The 12192-nt window shown below is 33.8% G+C and overlaps 1 pseudogene; it reads left to right on the top strand.

Moving 5' to 3' along the window:
- The first annotated feature begins 3332 nt into the window (after positions 1-3332).
- Positions 3333-9008, top strand: LOC106298247 (annotated as a pseudogene).
- Positions 9009-12192: the final 3184 nt, after the last annotated feature.

Below are 12192 nucleotides of genomic sequence, written 5' to 3'. Positions count from 1 at the left end.
ATCCAAAACCTAAATAAATCAATATAGATGAGGATGTATATGACTTACATGATTGTGGAAGAGATTTGAGATATTTTGGTTAAGAATCGCCGGTAAGAGAGATTTTAGAGAGAGAGAGGATAAATGAGGAAGAAGGAAGGAGAAACGCTTTATATTTAATAAAACCGACGGAACGAGAGTCGTTGGAATTCCGTCGGAATCCGCTTTTGTCGGTGCGCGAATATTTTTGGCGGTTCGCTTTCGCGGGTAAGTGAAATTTTCCGACGGATTTCCGACGAAAAAAACGATTCTGTTTGAAATCCGTCGGAATATGTAGAGAAATGTGAATGTTCAAGTCACGAGGCAGGGAATATGCTCTATCCGTCGGAAATCCGTCGGAAAAGTCCGACGGATTTCCGACGGATATAGCAATTTTCCGACTGATTGAGCATATTCCCTGCATGATTTCTGATTGGTTGGTGTGTGGGTTGTCGGATATTCGTCGGAATAATCCGACGGATTTGCGACGGATAGAGCAATTTTCCGACGGATTTCCGACGGATAGAGCATATTCCCTGTATGATTTCTGACTGGTTGGTGCGTTGGTTGTGGGATATTCATCGGAATAAACCTACAGATTTCCGACGGCTCAAGATTTGTGGTTTCAATATTTATTTTGATGATCAATATTACTAATCTTTGATAATAATTATATGATTTGTAGGGATTTCATGAAAAAAATATTTATAGAAATCGATATAACACAAAATTAATATTGTTAAATTAGATAACCGCAACATGTTTGTTTAAGTATATAACTGTTTACAAGAGATGTTAAGTATACGGTGATAAATTTTGGTAAATAATTTTTTACATCGAAATAGTTAAAACTATTGTAACTGAACATCTTAGTATGTGTTACATCGGTAATGCCTTTTGCGTATTCTTCCGTAAGTAAATTGGTGTTTGGATCCATATGAGGTGTATCCATCCACGAACGAAAATAATTTGAAGAAGACATGATTTTTTCGAATTTGTAGAATGAAGAGAGTGAAGAGGGTGAAGAGAGAATGAAGAGTGAATGAGGTGAGGGGAGCTCGTATTTATAGAAAAATATGCCGACATTTCCGACGGAAGGGTCGTCGGAATTTCGTCGGAAACCTGAAAATTTAAACGGCTATAAAACGGTCAAAAAAATCGTCGGAATTCCGTCAGAAAGTTTTTGATTGTTTGTCGGAAATTCGTCGGATATTCAATAATTTAAAATATTTTCAACGGTCAAAAATATTCCTCGGAAATTTGTCGTTTATTTTCGACGACTTATCGACGAAACCCAAATTTATGAACTATCGTGTAACGGTTATTTACATCCCTCGATATTCCGACGCTTTACCGTCAGAAATTCCCGACAATAACATATTTCGTCGGAATGCCATAAAAAAATACCAACGAATTTCCGACCACTAGCATAATTAGCCTTTCGTCAGATATGCGTCGGAAATCCCTCGGGATATTCCTACGATTTTCTACTCCGTCAGAAGTTCGTCGGATTTCGCCTTGTTTTCTTGTAGTGAATTCATTAAATAAAGTTAGTTTATGGGTTTTTTTTTAAATACTTACTTTGAGGGTTTTTACCCTAAAAAAACTTAGTTGAGGGGTTTTAACATTAAAAATCATTTATTCTAAGGTCAAAATAAAGTTTAAATCAATTATAAATTTTACTGTTGGTTTAAAATGAGATAAAATTACTTTTAAATCATAATTAATAGAATTAACTTTTATCCATATTACTTATCATATATATGGTTTTCAATAATAAAAAACAACAAATTTTAAATTCTAATTTAAATTCATTAGTCACCGGAAAATGAATAAATACAAACCATTGTAAATTTGCTACCAGATTGATATTTTAAAATTGATTGCAACATATATAAACAATTTCTAAACATATATAGGTGAAAAGTAACTAAATTAAAATTTATACGAAAACCCGGGCATAGCCCGGAAAATTTCCTAGTTTAAATAGAGAGTACAAGAAGCAAATAACAAGAACTAGAAAGTGCAGTCATTAACTCCTTACAAAATGGGAATGAGGGAAAGTGGAGAACTATTTCCTACAAACAAGGAGGAGACTAGTTCCCGTTATTGAACAAGTAAAACAAATAAAAGAAAAGCCACAAGACTCTTAACTGTTGACTTCTTTGTTGCATGTATCCTATCAATACTCCCGCCGTAAAAATGAACCTTGTCCTCAAGGTTCAAGCCATGAAACTCATCTTAAGTTGACTATTTGGGGAGCCGGCATTGCTAAGATGGTTGGAGTGTCGTGCACTAGTTTCATATTAGCTATAAGACCACGGGAGAGTTCGTCACGAGAAATCAGAGTGCTCATGCCCTTTTCAACGAAGCTAAACTTCAGAGTTTGAAGCTTAACCATTATTGAACCCTTTTTTTCTTTCTTTTTTTTTGAACTTTTTTTTTCTTTAAGGTATTGAATAGAAAAGGAAAACACATAAAATGACAAGATTTTTTTTTTTTTGAAAACAAAAAACAATGGAAGAATGATAGATTTTAATCCATACAAAAGAAAGGATGTTGAACTTAATCAACAAACCCGACTAGAAAATGGTGAAAATAAAATTCTGATTTTTTGATACCACAAAGTGGTCCGGATCAAAAAAAAAAAATGCTGGATAGATCTCGATGATCGTTGATTCCGAGGAATGACCGTTCGTCGGGGATTCTTGATAATCGTTGATTCATGAAGAATGTCGATAACAAGGAAAGGGAAAAATATTAAGTTTTTGATACCACGAAGTGGTCCGGATCAAAAACAAAACATGCTCTGATACCACTGATAAGTCCTTGCCAAGAGATATCAATGTTGATCTAGAAACATGAACACAAGAGAACACACAACAATACACGTTTTCTTTTGGGTAGATAAGTCTACCTCTTTTTGTATTTTTCATTTCTTTAAATAGAGAGTACAAGAAGCAAATAACAAGAATTGGAAAGTGGAGTCATTGTTTCCTACAAAATGGGAACGAGGGAAAGTGGAGAATTGTTTCCTACAAACAAGGAGGAGACTAGTTCCGTTATTGAACACAAGACTCTTAAACGTTGACTTCTTTGTTGCATGTATCCTCTCTCTCTCTCTCTCTCTCTCTCTCTCTCTCTCTCTCTCTCTTCGACGACTAGTTGAGGTCTACTCTCTCTATTTCTTTTCTCAGACACGACTTGCTTTTATATACATCCATGTTTCATATCCTTAAAATCTTAAAGTATTGGAATATTAATGAGCATTAGAAATTACTTATCCATATGTGGAGATTTCAAATCTATTCCAGATGACCCAAAGGCTGGAGGCGGAAGGGAGCAAGAATGGCCGGTACATATGGGATGACGGATTTAACCATGATGATGTAACAAAGATCTATGTACGAGGTGGATCTGATGGCATACAATTCATATGTTTTGACTATATAATGAAGGGACAACTCAACAATGGATCATTCCATGGTCAATCATACAAGGGTTTCACACAGACGGTATAATGACTTTGAAAATAGCATTTATAAATACACTCTATTTGTTTTTTTTATTCTTCTAACCGTTTTGTTCGAATTTATAATCTGGAAGATATTAGTTTTGTGATTTTTTTATTAAAAAATTTGCAGTTTGAAATTAATCATCTAAAACATGAACATCTTGAGTCTGTCAACGTCTACTACACAGAGTCAACTGGGGTTCAAGCACTTCAGTTCAAAACCAACTTAAGAATTTCTGAACTGATGGAATATGATGACAAGGGTACTAAGTTTACTCTAGCAGTCCATGGGAAAAAGATAATTGGGTTTCACGGATCCAAACAATCAAATATCTATTCTCTTGGTGCATATTTCACATGGATAACTCCTACTAGAATGGAAGCGAAAGGCGGTAATGGAGGTAAGGAGTGGGATGATGGATCCGACCACGAAGGTGAAGATGTAAGATGTCCGCCCTGAAGTAGTCGCTGACGTAGTTGCTGAAGCAGACGTCGTGTTGAGTGGTGAAGATCATGTGGAGTCAAAGTGCTGAGCTGGAGTCGTGTAGACTTGGAGAGCAAGAGAGTATCTTCGAGATATGGAAAGAAGAATAAACTTGAGGAGCAAGTTTATGACTTAAAAGAATTGGAATAAGTGCATTCCAAGAAAAGGAAAGTTGCACTTAATGTTATGGAAGATGTCCATATCCATGTTGCCTTGGAGACTATGGGTCGTCTGTAAAGAGACAGAGACACAGAGGCTGATCTTATAGAGAAAGAAAAGCTCTTGAGAGTGTCTTGGTCGTGCTGAAACAGTTGCCAAAGTACTTGAGAGTGTCTTGGTCGTGCTGAAACAGTTGCCGAAGTACTTGACAGAGAGAGACAGGGTTGGGTAGATTAGGAATCCGTCAGTAGCAGCTGTTAAGGTGTTGACAGACTGTGTAAAGCTGATAAGCAAGTCTTGTAATAGATTGTTTAGACGATTTCTAATAAAGCATAGTTAGTTTCTTGTATCCTATTGTCTCTTTAATTTATCTTCTGCATTACATTATTGTGGTGTCATCTTTGCACTAACAGAAAGTGTAACAAAGATACATGTAAGAGGTGGTCGTAAAGGCATACAGTACATTAAGTTTGAATATGTCAAGGACGGACAGCTGAAAGATGGGCCAGTCCATGGTTCTATCTCAGGTGGAGGTTTTGAGCCCGTGGTATGTATAGATAGGGTGAACGTTCTATTTCCCCACAGAGAACTATCATATAGCACCAAATGTCCACCAAACTATGACCTCATTCAAAATCTCCCCAAACAAAAAGATATAACTTATTTCTCCCCGAATCAAAAGTTCAAAACTTAATTACCCATAAACCATGGTTTCAACTAGTTTATTATTTAACCAAATAATTTTAACCAGTAAAACCATAAAAACATTTTTTTAATCAAACCCAATATTAAACCAACCCGTTTATGTCTTCTTCTTCACCCGTCTCTGCAACCAGCCAGCCATAGTCTATGTTTTTTTTTTGAGAAACCATAGTCTCTACTAATAAACATTATACTATGTCTTTTCTTGATCCATAGCTTCCCTCCACTTAAGCTCTTTCTCTTCTACATCCTTGTCGTTCGCAGAGAGCTATATTCTCCAACAATTCCGACAATGACGCGTCGATATCAGCGAATCTGCCACTTGCCTTGTGATCAGGTCTACGTCCAATGGTTCGAAGAACGGTGTGACTCTTTGCGACGTCGGCGATTGCATTTGTCATGGAATCGAGGACATCGAGATGAGCTTGGATGGAAGCGAGTTGCTCGGGGAGTAACAGGAATCACATTTGGACGGTGGTGGATGGCCATCAGAAGGGAGACAACCCAAAACATAATAGAGAAAATGGAAATTATTATGGTTGAGTTCCATTGCCATAGTTGATAGCTTCAAAGAGAAGTTACAATTGGAGAAGAAGAGAATGAAATGATTATCAAACGAGAAGTTCATCTTTCATTTACTTCTGTGATATTTGCATTTCTCTACTGCGAAGTCAATGACCCATTATTAACACATATAAGACTCGATAAGTGAACTTTTACTAACAGAGACAGTAAAACAGAGACAGAGTCGGGTGAAGAAGAAGCATAGACGGGCCGGACTGTTTTACGGTTTGGTTTCAAATTAGTTTATTTGTTTGGTTTATTTGGTTACATTATTTGGTTAATAATAAACCAGCTTAGACCATTATTTATGGGTAAATAAGTTTTGAACTATCGATTCGGGGAGAAATAAGTCTGTATCTTTTAGTTTGGGAAGATTTTGAATGATGTCAAAGTTTGGTGGACATCTAGTGCTATATGATAGTTTTCGTGGGGAAATAGGACGTTCATCCGTATAGATATAATGAAAAATACTATTTTTGTTACCTTATTTCCACTAGCATTTTATTGAATGCTATGTGTGTGTCATCTTTATTTTACCTTCATTTTCTTGTTTGCAGTTTGAAATTAGACATGTTGACCAGGAATGCCTAGTATCCGTGGAGGGATACTATGATGTTCAGTTCAAGACTAACTCCAATACTTCAAAACTGATGGGATACAACAAGGGTACGAAGTTTATAATTGCAAAAAATGGAATGAAGATCATTGGGTTCCATGGATATGTTGAGAAGAATTTAAAATCTCTTGGTGCGTATTTCACAAGGTTTACTCCAATGAAATTACATCATTGACTTTCAATACATCCAAAGGGAGAATCTCTCAGAAATTTAGAAATGAACGTTTTGGAGATCTTGGTATCTTATTCGAGAGCAAAGGTTGCGCTCTTGTTGGGTTCCATGGACGATCTGATGATTCTGTTCTTACGGCTATTGGAGCATATTTTTATCCTATGTTTTCTGATGCAAACAAACTAGAAGCAAAATGTGGTGATAGATGAGCGTTTTGGGACGATGGATGATCGCTTTGATGGTGTCAGAAAGATATACATTGGAGTAAGTGTAAGCTCAAGAACTTGGAGCTTGATAGGTTGCTGCAGTGGTGGAGTTTTGGTTCGTGTACATGTGTTACGCATGGAGAGTAATGTGTGACACATGTTTCTGAGAATAAAAAGGAAACGTCAAGATGCGATGATGTGTGATATTTTTATATGCTTAGTTGACGAAATAAGCATTAAAGGAATGTTATTAGATCACAAATTGGAAGATTTGGTGATGCTAAAATATAGGAAATATTATATTAGATAATAGGAAAAGATTATTTAATATATATTGTGGCTTTACCTAAGATTAGGGTTAGAGCTTTTACGTTGTAATTATCAGAGAGAAACACAAAGGGTTTTGGGGTTTCATAACTGAGTGAATTGGTAGACTTGATCAACAGGTGTTGAGTCAAGCAAGTTCGGTGTGTTAGAAATCGATCCGTGTCGAGTTGTGTAATTCAGATCAAACAAGTCTGTAAGAGATTGTGTAAAGGATTTCTAATAAAAGATATACGAGTTCTTGGAATTACTTTGTGCCTTGTGTTTTCGTTGTATCTCGATTTTACAATTGATATCAGAGCAGGACACTTAAACGAGGGAGGGCTCTTCGAACCAAGGTGAGATCCTGAGAAGAGAATATGGCGATTATGGCACACAATATTTTGCTGCAGAATGATGTGAATTATGGATATTGGAAAGTGAGAATGAGAGCAAACTTACGTGAAGCTGATGAAGATATATGGACATTTGTTCAATTTGGATGGGAAGAACCGTTGGTGATGCAAGAAGATGGCTTGAAGACACTTAAATCGAAGACAAAGTGGACTGCAACAGACTATGACGAGGCTGGAGGAATAAGGTTCATAAAAGCTGAAGTAAAATCAGATGACAAACCAAAAGCTGAAGAAAAATCAGGATCAGTGACAAAGACTAAAGAGAATCAAAACACAGCTTGTAGGAATGGAGGCTTGTTCTGTAGAAAATGAGGTCATCATGGAACTAGTTCTCACACGGTTGACAAGAATGAAGAAATCAAATTTGTAAAACCCTCAGTTTCAGCTGTTTCAGCTGCACGAAAGGATGAAACTCAATCAAAGATTGCGATTCCAAAGATACAAGATATAAAAGTTGTTGCTAAGCGAAGGAATGTCTGTCACTTTTGTGGTAAGATTGGACATAGTGTTGCTTTCTGTTATTCTCGAATAAACCAGATTGAGCGAGCTTGGAGGATGGACCTTTGTTATGTGGAACCTAGAAGGTATGGACATTTATGGATAGCTAAGAATGATTTGTATCCCAAGTTTATGAAAGGTGTGTCACACGAGCATACCAATGTATCATACACTCGAATGGTTGATCAATATACTAAACTTGAAGAACCAGTTCGATGGCCTATGAGGTATTGAAAGTTTTGATGGTCCAACAAGTATCATGAAGTTTTTCACAGAGTTTTTCACTCAAGCAGGGGGAGATGGTACTTGATTCAGGGGGAGTTTAAGTTAACACTTTGATGGATGTATGATGCATATTGTGCTTAGAAGTTATTGAGCTTGAGTTGTAAAACTCAATGAAAAAGGGGGAGAATGTACGCTCAAGAACTTGGAGCTTGATAGGTTGCTGCAGTGGTGGAGTTTTGTTTCGTGTACATGTGTTACACATGAAGGGTAATGTGTGACACATGTTTCAGTGAATAAAAAGGAAACGTCAAGATGCGATGATGTGTGATATTTTAATATGCTTAATTGACGAAATAAGCATTAAAGGAATGTTATTAGATCACAAATTGGAAGATTTGGTGATGCTAAAATATATGAAATATTATATTAGATAATAGGAAAATATTATTTAATATATATTATGGTTTTACCTAAGATTAGGGGTAGAGCTTTTACGTTGTAATTCTCAGAGAGAAACACAAAAGATTTTGGGGTTTCATAACTGAGTGAATTGGTAGACTTGATCAACAGGTGTTGAGTCAAGCAAGTTGGGTGTGTTAGAAATCGATCCGTGTCGAGTTGTGTAAAAGATTTCTAATAAAAGATATACGAGTTCTTGGAATTACTTTGTGTCTTGTGTTTTCGCTGTATCTCGATTTTACGGTAAGCTCAAATGCCATATGCTTTGTCAAGTTCATGTATTACAAAGATGCTCGAATGTTCTTCGGAGATGATCAGGGGAACAAGACCCACCTATTTGGAGTCAAAGAGGTCACTGATTCAATACTTAAAGCTACTAGCTAGTACTTGATCAAACTTATAATTATACACTTAACGATTTTTCTTATTTTGCAGTTTGAGCTAAACTATCCATTTGAATATGTCACATCAGTGGAGGGTAGCTATGATAATATATCGGGAGCTATAACCATGCTTAGGCTCAAGACCAACAGACAAACCTCTCCAGACTTTGGAGTTGGTACAACATCAAGTTTCGTAGTCCACAAGGATAATCATATGATTGTAGGGTTCCATGGAAAGTCCGGTAACCTTCTTCTCCATAAAATTGGGGTCCATGTCATTCCTATCTGATGAATCCTATACAGATATGCTCTCGAACATTAACGTTGATCTCCTCTTATCTTTCACTATCCCAAGTACTGTCTACGTAAGCAAGAGTCTCATCTCTCATGTAATCTAAGGTTTGATAACTAGGTGTCCATGCCGTTTGACGCTGGCACAATGATTTTGAGAATATTTACCATGATTTTTTAATTTAAAAAACAAAATGATAAATTGGTTATCATGTACTCGAAAAAATATACAATACTAAGAAACCAAACAATGATTAATTGTACATCAAGTTTTTTTTGTAAATGACAATATTTTGAAATCATCCTCTTGAGGTATTTGGTGTATAGAAAACAAAGTATGGGTTTATTTTTCTTAAAAAGTATCATTTTATTCTTATAAAATATATATTATTGTTTATGCAAAACAACACATCCATGATTGAATATGTATATATATATATACATGGTTTATAGACTTATAGTCATATTAAAGGCTCTTTTTATTAGAGAATAGTTTTTATCATCGATGTTTAGATAAATGCAAACCCATGAAAGTACAAAAAAACATCTAACACAAGATCCATCTATATGAACTAAAATAAGTTCCATGCCTAGTTTATTATCTTTCTAGCTGAAATATCTATACTATTAAAGCAGGATCCTATTGTCATAATTACTTTAGGGGCATGTTTCCTTCACTAACATTGCATGTTTCATTAAGAGCAATTAAGTAATATTAATAACAAATCTATATTGGGTCATTATTTTTGGATCCAGCCCAAATCAAATCTCTCTTGGGCCATTTGGGCCTATTAAAAAATCAGATTCAATTCTCACCTTTTTTTTTAAAGTTTAATTTTTTTAACATAAATAGTCATTTAAAATGAAATACGATAAATAAAGATAAAATTTTTAAGTCTTTTATAAAATAAAACACAAATATATGAAAATGTGACATTTACTAAATATTTGTCAATTGAAAAAAAAAACAAAAATAAACCTGCGCTTTCAAAGCGCGGATCAAAATCTAGTTTGTAATTATATTACATACCGATGATTAAAAAATTGCTGCAATTATGTTCACATATACGTCCGCTTGTGTTAAATTTTTGTTAAGACTTTTTAAAAGCTTTTAACCACTCCCACTGAAGTCGTCGAGCATCTTCTCACCTTATCTTTAATAACCATCTTCTTATAATAATGTTTGTTTATGAAATAATTTTAACATTTTCCAACACTAAATTTTTTATTGATTATGAAATGATGAATATAAATGTTGGTATCTTAAATATATCATTGTTGTTGAAAAATTAACATATTACATCTTATTTTAGTTATTTTTAAGACTTCATATGCACAAAAGAAAATTTAGTTTTGCGGCTGACACAAATCACCAAAACCAAATAGGCAACATCGATTGTATAATGACGAAAGGAGATTAGGTTTTCTGCTCTCGATTTGTTTACTATTGACTCTCGATAAGTGATTTCATTTTTCTACATTTATGGAATTGTGCTTTCGTTCTCGTTTTTGTTTAATTGATATAAGTTAAGTTTCTTTTTTTAACTTTTTTATGAATTCAGTGAATTACACAAGTGTCAATTAAAAAAAATGAACATCTGTAAAAATTAGTTTCACTCCATATACATATCTAAGAATTAAAATTTTGACAAAAAATCACCGGCAAACTATATTAACAGGTTAGTGTTCAAATTTAATATATCAAGTTGTTATAGAATATAAGTGCAGACTCGAAATATTAATGTTTGTCTAGTATATATTCACCAGATCGGTCTAAAAATCATCTAATTAGAACACCAAAACAAATTACGTATTTCACTAGTTCGGGTAATATCTGAATCCGAACGGGTAATATCCGAACCCAGATAGATATCCGAAGATAACCAAACATAAGTATACTTAACTCTATATTTCTAGTTTATTTCTCTCATTTTATTCAAAATATTTATATTAATGATTCTTATTGCTCAAAATTAGATAATATTCATATAATTATGGACAAAATCATTTGCTACTCACTTTGAAATACATATCAAGTTCTTGTTTCTTGCATTAACAAAAGTTGCATATAAAATTTCAAAACAACAACTAAATTAGTGTCTTTCTATTTTTAAAGTTTTATCTCCAAACCTATTAATAGTTTAATTTTTTAAAAATAAAAAAAATAGCTAAGTTAAAATATATTTTAAATACAAAAAACTTAAACAATGGATAATTTATTTTTTTTTTCTTCAAAATTTAAATATCTGAATCCGAACATAAAATACCCGAACCCGACTCGAAGTGTAGAAATACATGAACGGGTTCTATACCTTTATACTGAAATATCTGATACAAACCCGAACGTGTATCCGAACGCCATGATCATTTGTATCTTGCTTGGACAAAAAAAAAGTTAAACCATTGATCACAAATTTTTTAATGTGGGACTTTTACCTTTTTAGTAATTTATAGTCGTTTTTAAAAATTCAAAATATAACATATAAGAAAAAATCTAATTTTTTTATTATATGCTTAAAGTGATTGTTTAATTTCTTTTAATAGTATAAAATTAAACAAAAAGAGAGAGGTTAGAATTTTTTCTAATCAATGTATTATTCATAATCATTAATTGTCATATATATATTAATCATATTAGGTAATTTCGTATCTTTTATTTAAGGAAAGAAAAAATATTCTTTTGTACACTGTTAATTAATTTGATAGTTAATTTAATAAAAAATATAGTATATGTTTATATGCACTAACTTATTTTTCTAACAATTCTAATAATCATTCTCGCGATGACACGTGGCTACGAAAACATGTTGTAATGCTCCGGGATTAATATAGAGGAGATTTTCTTTCGACTTTCTTTTTCTTAAATCATACTAGACTAGGATAAGATCCGCGCCTTGCGCGGAATTAAGTTATTATTTTTATTATATTTTGGAGAATGAAACAATAGTTTGGCTTCATTTGGATTAGGGGTGTTCAATCCAGATATCGGATTGGTTTCGGTTCGGTTCGGTTTTTTCGGTATTTTGGTTAGTAAAATATAACTACTATTCTAAATCCATATTTACTTTGACTTTAATCTTTCACATACTTTTGAAAGATTTCAACTTGACAACTAAATTGATCAGAGCCAATCTTGTTGTTTTAAATCATTAGTATTTATATATATATATATATATATATAT

This window comes from Brassica oleracea, chromosome C6 (assembly GCF_000695525.1).
Source record: "Brassica oleracea var. oleracea cultivar TO1000 chromosome C6, BOL, whole genome shotgun sequence".
Classification (NCBI taxonomy): Eukaryota; Viridiplantae; Streptophyta; class Magnoliopsida; order Brassicales; family Brassicaceae; genus Brassica; species Brassica oleracea.
This window is presented reverse-complemented; position numbering and strand designations above follow the sequence as displayed.